Source organism: Carettochelys insculpta, chromosome 9 (assembly GCF_033958435.1).
Source record: "Carettochelys insculpta isolate YL-2023 chromosome 9, ASM3395843v1, whole genome shotgun sequence".
Lineage (NCBI taxonomy): Eukaryota > Metazoa > Chordata > Testudines > Carettochelyidae > Carettochelys > Carettochelys insculpta.
The window spans coordinates 13171981-13183307 of record NC_134145.1 but is presented as its reverse complement, the minus strand read 5'-3'; the positions used below and the strand labels follow the sequence as shown (position 1 = coordinate 13183307).

Genomic DNA, 11327 nt, shown 5'->3' with positions numbered 1-11327 from the left:
TTCCTTGGGAATAAGTCTTTCTGTACTGTGTTCACACTTGGCATAAGAGACTTGGTGTTCTTAAGGACAGCCCAGGCTTTAGACACAATGTGCTATCATTAGCCCATTTAGACTAGTCAAACAAATGTTTCACCTTAGATGAAATTGAACCTTAATAGCACCATCTTCAGCTTAATTCTTATTTCCTGAGGGGTTGGGTTGAGGGATTTGTTCCTTGTTTAGGATTCAGAGGTAAGAGAATATTTTGATCAGGAACTCCAAAGGGCAGACGCCAGGTGTCTGACTCTGTCAAGCTACTATCTTTTCTCTCCCCCTGCATTGCACATACTTCAAGTAGAAGTCAGAGAAGCTACCTTTCCTATCCCGTGCCTACTTTTAGCTATGAGTTTTATGCTGCATAGGGCTGGCTTCTGACAACAGCTATCTGTACTACAGTATCCTTTCTTTTTAGTGCAGGCTAAGCTGTCCTGCTAATGTATTTTATTTAGTACAGGTTAAACCATGCTGGTCTACAGATGGACACCCAAGTGGGACAGGGCTGGGAGCTTAACTACCCTGAGGGCTGCACAGGGTTGTTGGTAGAGCTTAGGGGCTGGGGCTGGGGCTGGGGCTGGCAATAGCTGTGAGGGGAGCGCAAGGGGAGGTCTCTGTCCTGGTGCAAGCCTGGAGGCTGACAGCAGAAAGGGCTGCAACTGACGACTTGTCTGGTAAACTCCCTTGTTCAGAACCAGTCAGGTCCTGAGAGAGGTCCAGCCACTATGCTCAATTCAGATAAACAACTTTTCAGAAGAGCCAGCCCAAGCCAGGTGTTCATTTCCCAGCTCCTTTGTGGGCTATAACTCAAGGACTGTCCAACTAAGGTCACACTTTTTATACAATAAAATAGCTCACCTGTTCCTTTACGAAAGCTTCATGCTCCAGCATTATATTTCTGACGTAGCCTGCTTATCAGATACTGCCTACAGCCACACTTGAGACAATAGCTCAAAGGTACTGGGTTGACTTTATAAGCTGCTTTTACTGTATCATATGCATAATACAGAAAATGACAAACTGAACAGAAGCAAATCTATAAGAGCCTGTAATTAAATGAAAGAGAAAACAATCTGCTATTAACTGGTAACTTTCCACTGGAGGCCTTATGTAAGGCAAACTATGCAGGTTTCTGAAGTTCATTTGTGAAGGGAGAATTTGTTTTATTGACTAGTGCTGCTGATCATAAGGAACTCATACATGATATATAAGTAACAACCCTAGATTTAGGGCATCATCAGCTTTCATTAGATACTACCACCCCCCCTACACACACACCCACAAAGGCTACATCTACATGTGCCCCAAACTTCAAAATGGCCATGCAAATGGCCATTTCGAAGTTTACTAATGAAGCGCTGAAATGCATATTCAGTGCTTCATTAGCATGTGGGCGGCAGCGGTGCTTCGAAATTGACGCTCCTTGCTGCCCCGCCTCGCGTCCAGACAGGGCTCCTTTTCGAAAGGACGCCGCCTACTTCGAAGTCCCCTTATTACCATGAGCTCATATGAGGAGTCCAGACCATGAGAATGAAATTGGTCCCTTCCTATGCAAAGTCTTCCCTCCCTGTTCCTGGATCTTCCCTAACATAGATCCACACTTAAAACTATGCTATTATAAACCTTTTCAGGATTGCGGCCTCAGACTTCTAATGAGCTCATGGGAATAAGGGGACTTCAAAGTAGGCGGGGTCCTTTCGAAAAGGAGCCCAGTCCGGACGCGCCGCGCGGCAGCGACCCGCGTCAATTTCGAAGTGCCGCGGCCGCCCGCATGCTAATGAAGGGCTGAATATGCGTTTCGGCGCTTCATTAGTAAACTTCGAAATGGCCGTTTGCGTGGCCAGTTCGAAGTTTGGGGCACGTGTAGACACGGCCAGAGAGCGCGCAATAGTGTGGGGCCAGTTGCCGCAATAGGCATTAAAATGGCTTCCAGACCCACCTCCAGCCGCTGTTGGTGGTGCACATCCGCACGTGCCTTTGTGCAGCGAACGTTTGTTCTGCACCACCGCGGTGGGAGAAAATAATTAAAGGGCACCTGGGCTCCCCCGGCCTCTCCCTGCAGCAGCGAACTCTCTGGTGCCCAGGGCTCCCGCCCAAGCCCAGAGCCTCCGCCCATCATCTGTCGCCTCACAAGCCCGAGGCCATTGAAATCCCGCTGGGCCAGCCGGCACCCTGAGCTCTGCCCCAGGCTGGGAACGCCCTCCTCTGCCGCGGGGTTAAGCGCCGACACGGAGCTCGGGGCACCCGCGGACAGACGACACCCCCCCCGCCCCCAGAGGTCCCAGGCCCCGGCCCCGATCCTGCCCCGGGGGGAGGCGATACGCGCCTCAGAAGGCGCGCGCCAGGGGCGGCGGCCGTGAGCCCGGACAGGGGGCGAGGTGGCGGGAGAGCAGCAGCCACGCGTCGCCCGCCCTAAGCGGAGGGCCCGTTCGCAGGCCCGGGCCCGGCCTTTCTCTGGGGCCCCGAGCTCCGGCCGCAAGTAGCAGCAGCTGCTGAAGCGCTGAGGGAGCGCGGCGGGACCGACCGACCGACTGACTGACCCCCTCCCACTTGGCCGCGGCCTACTCCCAGGGGCCCCGGGGCCGGATGCGCGCTTGTGAGCGCCGCTCTGGCTGCCACTCCACCTGCCTTCCCCCAGCGAGGCGGGCTGAGGAGCCGGTGCGAGGGACCAGCGGGGCTGGGATTTGTTACAAGGGCGCTGCCCCTTTAAAGGGGGGGCGGGGAGGAGACGAGGAGTGCGCGAGCGAACCCGGCCCGCCCCATCGACCTTTAGCCCGCACAGTCCGCCCGAGAGAGGCGTCGCCGTCCGCTTGGGGATTGGTCCGCGGCTCACCCGCCGGCTGCGCGGTGCCCAGGAATGGCCCCGGCCGGCAGGAGGGTGTTCGCGGTGGGAGTCGGGATGACCAAGGTAGGTAGGGCGCCTCCTGCGGGTGTCCGTGCGCCCTTCGCCGCGGCGCTCGCGCGGGGGGAGGGGGTTCTGCCCGCCCGCCTGCCTCAGCCTGACCCGGTGTTAACGCCGTGTGAAGTAGTGAAATCTGACCTGAGAAAACGTTCGGCGCACATCGCAGGGCTCAAACACTTGCCGTGTTCTAGTGTCCTCCTGGTTTGAGACCTTGTGCAACAACGGTGATGCTGTCATTGAAATCGGCACTTATTAGACAAGATCATCTTGTCCTAATTTGACTAGAGTCTTCTGTGGATTCCTGATCTCACCGTGAGCTGGTTAAGATGCAGTTTCCTCTTTCAAAAGCAGTGGGCCTTGACCTTTGTTTCTGTAGTGTGCGTAATACTGTTATTGTATATTTCTGTATTCAGAGGGATGAAGAATTTATTTCACTACATAAGCTGCTATGTTTTTCCATAAATAAGAGCTATATTCGTTTTAAAAAAGTACCAGGTTTTATGTATTCCTCCAGACAACAGAAATCTTTGAGTATTTGTCTGTCCCTATGAGAATAAATAATGTATTTGCTTTTGCTTTAGCTTCTGTAATTGGCTCCCTGTAAAATTTCTTTTGTGTGGTTGATTTTTCTCAAAAAGCATATATGCACTTTGTAAAAAGCTTTGCTGCATTTTTAAAAATCCTTTCTCTAGGTCAGAAGCGTTTGCTGATGGACGTGTTCCTTACTCGGAAGTGGAGCGGGCATGTGCGGGCTATGTTTATGGTAAGTTACGTTACCCGTTTTGGATGTGAGTTTGCAAACACCCACTTGCTTAACTTTATGCGTGTGAGGAGTCCAGACCATGAGAATGAAATTGGTCCCTTCCTATACAAAGTCTTCCCTCCCTGTTCCTGGATCTTCCTTAACATAGATCCACACTTAAAACTAGTAGTAGGCATCCTTCAGTCTGCATAGACTATGGATCGCGCCCTTTAAAGTTTCAATTGAGGGCTTCATTTACAGCATCTATTGTGACTATGAAGACCCACACAAGAGTGACAGTCCTTGCTGCGTCTCTTGCAGATGTAGTGGGTGTCTGGCAAGTCCTTATTGTGTTTTTTGTGCGCTCGCTTCTCCTCTGCTAGCTGTCTGATCTTCATCTCGCCCTTCTGAAGGCCCTTGTGTAACCCCTGCCTCCATCTGCTGCGGTCATCTGCTAGTTCTTCCCAGTTGTCCAGCTCGATGTCTACCTCTCTGAGGTCTCTCTTGCAGACATCTTTGTAGCGCAACTGGGGGTGTCCGGGAGGTCTTTTGCCAGAGGCTAGCTCACCATACAGGATGTCTTTTGGAATCCTTCCACCATTCATCCTGTGGACGTGGCCAAGCCAGCAGAGTCGACTCTGCCTGAGGAGGGTGTGCGTGGTTGGGATTCCAGCTTGCTCGAGGACGGCGCTGTTGGTCACTCTGTCCTTCCATGATATTCCAAGGAGGCTCGTGAGGCAGCGCAAGTGGAAGACGTTCAGCCTCTTTTCCTGGAGGGCATACAGGGTCCAAGTCTCGCTGCCATAAAGGAGGGTGCTGAGGACGCAGGCTCTGTAGACTTGCATTTTGGTGTGAGTGTACAGCTTGTTGTTCCACACTCTCTTGCTGAGTCTGGACAGAGTTGCGGCTGCTTTTCCGATCCTCCTATTTAGCTCAGTCTCCAACGACAGGGTGTCAGTGATGGTGGACCCGAGGCAAACGAACTCGTGGACGACCTCTAACGTATAGTTGTCAATGCTGATTGATGGGGATTCAGCAACATCCCGACCGAGTACGTTTGTCTTCTTTAGGCTGATGGTAAGCCCAAAGTCCTTGCACGCTTTGGAGAACTGATACAGCAGTTTTTGAAGCTGGTCTTCTGTGTGAGACACTACAGCAGCATTGTCTGCGAACAGCATGTCTCTGATGAGGACTTCTCGCACCTTAGACTTAGCTTTCAGCCTTGCAAGGTTAAACAGTTTCCCATCAAATCTTGTGTGCAGCAAGATGCCCTCTGTTGAAGATCCAAAGGCGTGCTTCAGGAAGAGTGCAAAGAAGATCCCGAACAATGTCGGAGCAAGCACGCATCCTTGTTTGACGCCGCTCCTGATTCTGAAAGCATCCGATAATGCACCGTCATATTGGATGGTTCCTCTCATGTCTTTGTGGAACGACTGGATCATCTTGAGTAACCGTGGAGGACAGCCTATCTTGTGGAGCAGTTTGAACAGACCATCCCTGCTGACCAAGTCAAAGGCCTTGGTCAGGTCGATGAAGGCTATGTAGAGTGGCTTTCTCTGCTCCCTGCACTTCTCCTGCAGCTGCCTTACAGAGAAGACCATGTCAACGGTAGACCTCTCTGTGCGGAATCCGCACTGCGATTCGGGGTACACCCTCTCAGCAATCTTGTGGAGTCTGCCAAGGATGACGCGAACGAACAGTTTACCAGTGACGCTTAGGAGGGAGATTCCACGGTAGTTGTTGCAGTCGCTTACTGTCTCCTTTGTTCTTATACAACGTTACAATGTTAGCATCGCGCATATCCTGTGGAACCTCACCCTCTTTCCAGCACAGGCACAGTAGCTCATGTAGGGGTTCCAGGAGTGTGTCCGCAGCACATTTGATTACCTCTGGTGGTATACCTCTGGTATCCTGACCAGGGGCCTTTCCTGCTGCAATGCTGTCGATGGCTCTCTTCAGTTCATCCACAGTCGGTTTTTGATCCAGTTCATCCATTACTGGTAGGAGCTCGACGGCATCGAGGGCTGCGTCAACCACAACGTTCTCACGTGAGTACAGCTCAGAGTAGTGCTCAACCCAGCGCTCCATCTGTTTGGCTTTGTCAGCAATGACTTCACCAGATTTGGATTTCAGAGGTGCCATCTTGTTCTGGGTGGGTCCTAATGCCTTCCTCATACCCTTGTGCATTCCTCTGAGATTACCAAAGTTGGCACAGGTCTGGATGTTGCTGCATACCTGGAGCCAGTGGTTGTTGGCACAGCGCCTGGCCGTCTGCTGTACTGTTCTTCTGGCCTCTCTAAGTGCTTGCTGGGTACTCTGGCTCGGTGAGCGTTTGTACTCCAGGAGTGCAGCGCGCTTCTTTTCAATGACTGGAATCATCTCATCGGAGTTAGCTTCGAACCAGTCGTTTGTGTTTCTAGCTCTTCTTCCAAACACCGACAAGGCCATGTTGTAAACTGTATCCCTCAGATGTTGCCATTTGGATGTCGCATCGGCACCCCCAGGGCCGCTGCGCAGATTTTCCTGGAGGGTCTCTCTGAACTTTTCAGCTTTCTCTGAGTTTGCCGTCTTTCTGGCATCAATGCGGGGCCTTTCAGCAGGTGTAGAGTGGTACAGCTTCTTGGATCTCAGCTTGAGCTTGGAGCAAACTAGCGAGTGATCTGTATCAGTCAGCACTATGATAGCTGCGTGTCAGAAGGACGTTTTTGAGGTTATTACGCCTAATGATGACCACATCTAGCTGATGCCAGTGCTTCGAGCATGGGTGTCTCCACGACACTCTGTGCTGTGGCTTCGTTTGGAAGAATGTGTTTGTGATGCACAGATTGTGGTACGTGCACAGTTCAAGGAGACGCTGTCTATGCTCCTATTATAAACCTTTTCAGGATTGGGGCCTCAGACTTCTAATGAATGCACATTCCAGCCTTAGTGACCTGTGGAATGTTTAGCTGTTTTAATCATTAGTAAACGTAGATGCCAAGTACCCTCAGGCTACATCTACATTATAATTTTAGATTTATTAAATTCTTTTTTTTTTTAACACTGAATTTTATAAATTCAAATTTGGGTATCCTCACTTCCCAATCGCCAAACATCGATTGTTGCAGCAGTGAATTGTGGGAACCTATCCCACAGTTCCCTCAGTCCCAAAGTATTCTGGGTTTTTATGCTGGTGCAGTTTGGGGGTGGAAAAATGCCCTGCAAGTGGTTGTGGGTATGTGATGTCATTTTCCCACATTGCACTGCCCTGGTTCACCTACCATGGAAAGCGAGCAGCCATTTTTTCAGAAGGAAAAAAGGAAAAGTAGTGAATCCCTAGCCAAAAAGAAGAAAAAAACAAATAGGCTGTCTTCAAAAGGCAACTGAACCATGTAAACTGATTGCTCAGCAGCTTTTACCCCATTGAAAGAACTCCTTCATATTTTGATTGTTCCTTTTAGGTATGACTTTTGCCTGATGGGCCAACTAGCGGCCAGGCAGGGGACTACAATACTCACATGCCAGAATGCCTCTGTGCCCTCAGATCACCCAAGTGACTGTGCCATCTCATCTGGTCCCTCAGCTACTTGTGCCCCCTTGAAAGCCCAACACTGACTTGCAGTAGTGCATTGTGGGAACCTATCCTACAGTTCCTTCATCCCTGTAGCATGTGTGCTCACTGGTCTTTGAGATCATGTTCCCACATTGCATTTTCCTCATTCCCCTCCCGTGGTAAGCAAATATCCATTTTTCCTGTCGGAAGAAAGTAAAAGTAGGGCATCCATAGAGATGGCAAAAAATGTTTACAGAAATGTCTTTTTTTCAGTAGCTGAATTCTCAGCTGGCCATCCACTGAGTGTCCCCACTCTTGTGATTTCATCTGATCCCTGAAAATAATACAGGGATGCTGAATGTATTCTCAAAGTTAGAAGAAAGAGGATAGAAAAGTCTAGGGAAAAAAGATTTTTGACTTTCCTGCTCACTACACAGACATTGCAAACACAGGTGATGGCAGTGAAATATCATACACTGAATTTGTTATGGGAACAGTAACCTCGACTAGCCCTTCCCCCTGTGTTTCTGAGAGGTGTTCTACTGACAGTTTGCAGGATCAATTGAACCCTGCTTTAGATAGATACGGCAAGGGGGTCCGAATCTATCACCGTGCAATTGACCACCACACAGCTCAAAGGTGAACAAAGATTTATTTACTAACAAAAATAATAATCTAAAATTCTGGTTGTCACTATTTACAGATAACTATATACAGGTGAGTATATTTCTCTTCCCTTCATGCCACTTCCTGCCACAGTCCTGGAGCAAGATATGACCACTCAGGTAAGTTCAGCTACTGCAAAGAGGAGGGCAGAGGACAGAAACGCTTCACTCAGGCTCACAGGCTGGATGGAAACCACCACCCCTTCATTCTTCAGTTTTTCATATATTTGACTCGTCATCCTGCATGGAGAAATGCCTGGAGAGAATGATGGGGTGGGTGCGGGTGTGTGTTCAGCTCCCTCTCTTGCAGTGTTAACTGAAAATAGACTGCCTACAAAGCCACAGCACTGTGTCACTGATAACCCTAGCTACCAAGTTTTACGCTGGCCTGCAAAGCCTCACGATACTGATTGCCCTAGCTTTCAGGCGGTGCTGGCCTACAGCCTCACAGCACTGATCACCCTAGCTACCAAGCACGTCTGGCCTACAAAGCCTCAGCTGCACAAATGTCTTGCCCTAGCCACTAGGGCCTCCTGCGTCTCTTGCCTGACTGGCTGATTGAGGCATCAGAGAGCGAGAGGCCCGACGGGAGTGCTCCACCCCTTTTTATAACCTGTCTCTGGGTGGATTTTCAGTAATGGGACCTGATCTTTCCCGCCTTTGGCTTCATGCCCTTTTTCTGAGGGGGAAATGACTCAGCATCTAGAATCCGTTTTACCAAATGGATTCTAGCAAAGATTGCATCTTGAATATGAAACTAAACATGGAGACGGTATTGATAACAAAACTTACTTAAAGCTAAACTCTACCTTTGCGTCCAACAGAGCGTGGAAGCATGAGGACAAATAGGAAATGCTAGCAAAAAGATGTTATAACAGAAACATCAAATGAGCAGGTGTCCGCAATGGACAGCAGGCTTCCAAAAGTATTTTTGGCAGGGGTAAAGGGGGGTAGGTGTTGAGGTCTGCAGTGGCAGAGATGCTTGGAATATTGAAGTAGCTGAAGTGGTCTCCCAGACTATCTTAGCTGCCAGGGGTGACTTCAAACCTCCCCACCCCCTCCCCCCACCAGTGGCAGCAAGCTCCCGATTATCTTAGCTGCCGGCAGAGACTTCCCCTCCAGTGGCTGCAAGCACCACTGGTCCCTTGCTAGGGGTGGGGGGGGGGAGCTGTTAAAGTGATCTCCCGACTATCTTAGCCACCAGGGGGAACTCCCCCTCCCCTGATCCCCAAGTGGCAGCAAGCCCCTGAATATCAAAGTGCTGAGGGAGACTTTCCCCTGGCAGCTGCAAGTCCCCAAAATTCTTTCCCCCTTGGTGCCCTAAACGCTCACAAGCTAGGTCATGGTGCTGTCTGGCAGCATGGTGAGCACCGAATGGCAGACATGTCCTTTTATTGCATCAGGAGCTACCCACGTGATGTGGTTGAGCAGAGTGAGGACCCTGACTGTGTGGCACCTAGGGGGTAGGGAGGGGGATTTGTGCACAAATGTAAACTTGTAAGAAGCTTTTTGGCCTCTTATGGCAAGCATGACCCCCACCACAGCCTTGTTGCCATATAGTGCAGTGGGGCAGTGGCTGGCACCAGGCAGTGCAGAAAAAAATAAGTGTAAGACAGAACCATGAAGTCTGTGCGGGGGCTATTTGTAATGGGTCCAAGTGCTCACAGCACTAATAGCAAAGAAGGAAAGACATTTCTCAGACTCTTATACAAACATGAGCCCATAGCCACAGGCTTGCTGCTCCCACTTTGCAATTCATGGTCTTCCTGTTACCTAATTCCTGTGTACATGGAGGGCAGCAGCCAGAGCAGAGCAGTGAGGGGCACTGTGTGTTACATATGGGACACCTCTGGAGCCTAATAAGTTTGATTTTAAGACATGGCACTTCCATACTGGTCTTCAATCAAACTTGTGAATTCAAGCTCGACGCTATACCCAGCAGGTAACAACAATATTGTGATATCAATTATTAGTGCTCCCTACATTGAACTAATGGCATTTACAGTGCGGACAGTCATGTGGTGATATTGAGATAACTGCCTTAAATTTGAATTAATCTTGTAGTGTAGATGCAGCCTCTGAGTGACTCCTTTCAACTTCAGGCAAGCTGCACAGCTTAGCCCTGTGCTAGTTCCCTGTTAGGTGGATGCTGCTGAATACGGCGATTTACCTGCATGTTTAATTTCCTGCCAGTTTACACTAAGATGGCTGAATACATAGACAAACTCCAAGCAGTGGCATACATATTTTTATTTTAAAAAGACAGTTATAAAATGTGCTATTTATAAAACTCAGAATAAATATTTTCAAGATACAAACGTAAAAACTACAGTACTCTGAAAGCTTTTTGGTTTTGTTTTTTTTTTAAAAAAAAATTGATGAATTACAGCAGATTTGTTCAAACACAAACTTCCCAGGAGGGAGCACCTGAAAGGAGGCTACTTAAAGCAAGTACTACAGAAGGTCAACATTTACCCTTTAACTTTCTTTTGCTCTTAAAAAAGCTGCTTTGCAACTTAAAATCTGATTATGCAAACAGTTAAGCAAGAGGTTATGAGCTTTCAAAGAGCAAACTGGCATCTATTTGCCACAACAGGGCCAACTTTTGGGAGTAGGTAGGGAAGCCAAAGCTGCAAAAAGTACAACACTAGAGTAGGCAGTGCTGAGGGGTCTAGCTGAAATCTGATGAACAACAAGCCGTGCCACCCATGCACTAGGTTAAAGAGATTCCGGTTCTGTCTTAAACTGTGACAATAGGAATGAAAGTACCATGAAGGTCACTTCTATACAATGAATGTTTACACAATCACAACCAATTGTGGGGTAGTGGGTTAGGGGATGTAGTGAGATTAAATCAAGCCTGGTTGAGCTACAGCGTATCTAAATTCACCTTAACGTAATTCCCAGGACTTCATACTGTGTTCATCAATGGGGTATTGGTTGTTACCAGCTGATCCCTGCTGGGGGCCTAGGGAAAGTAGGAGCTGGGCTGAAACCACTACTTCAGTGGACAAGAGACCATATCTCATGTGGTCAGTCTTGGCCAATGAATGAGGGGCAAGAGAAGTGGTCCCTGCGCAGAGGGTACTATATGCCTCATGCACTCTTCTTCTGACAGAAGGAGGTTCAGTCACTTCAGCAGTGCAAACTTTATTGGCTCCCTGGCTCTAGACCTGCTCAGAGGACCTCCATGCACCAAGGCTACGTCTACACGTGCCCCAAACTTCGAAATGGCCATTTCGAAGTTTACTAATGAAGCGCTGAAATGCATATTCAGCGCTTCATTAGCATGCGGGCGGCAGCGGCGCTTCGAAATTTACGCACCTTGCCGCTGCACGGTGCGTCCAGACGGGGCTCCTTTTCGAAAGGGCCCCGCATACTTCGAAATCCCCTTATTCCCATGAGCTCATGGGAATAAGGGGACTTCGAAGTAGGTGGCGTCCTTTAGAAAAG

General features: G+C 49.2%; 1 long non-coding RNA gene across 1 annotated transcript; it reads left to right on the top strand.

The window, feature by feature from the left end:
- The first annotated feature begins 2855 nt into the window (after positions 1 to 2855).
- Positions 2856 to 11146, top strand: LOC142018052 (uncharacterized). Its single transcript, XR_012646668.1, has 3 exons — positions 2856 to 2941; positions 3628 to 3698; positions 7913 to 11146. It is a non-coding gene; the product is annotated as an uncharacterized LOC142018052 (long non-coding RNA).
- Positions 11147 to 11327: the final 181 nt, after the last annotated feature.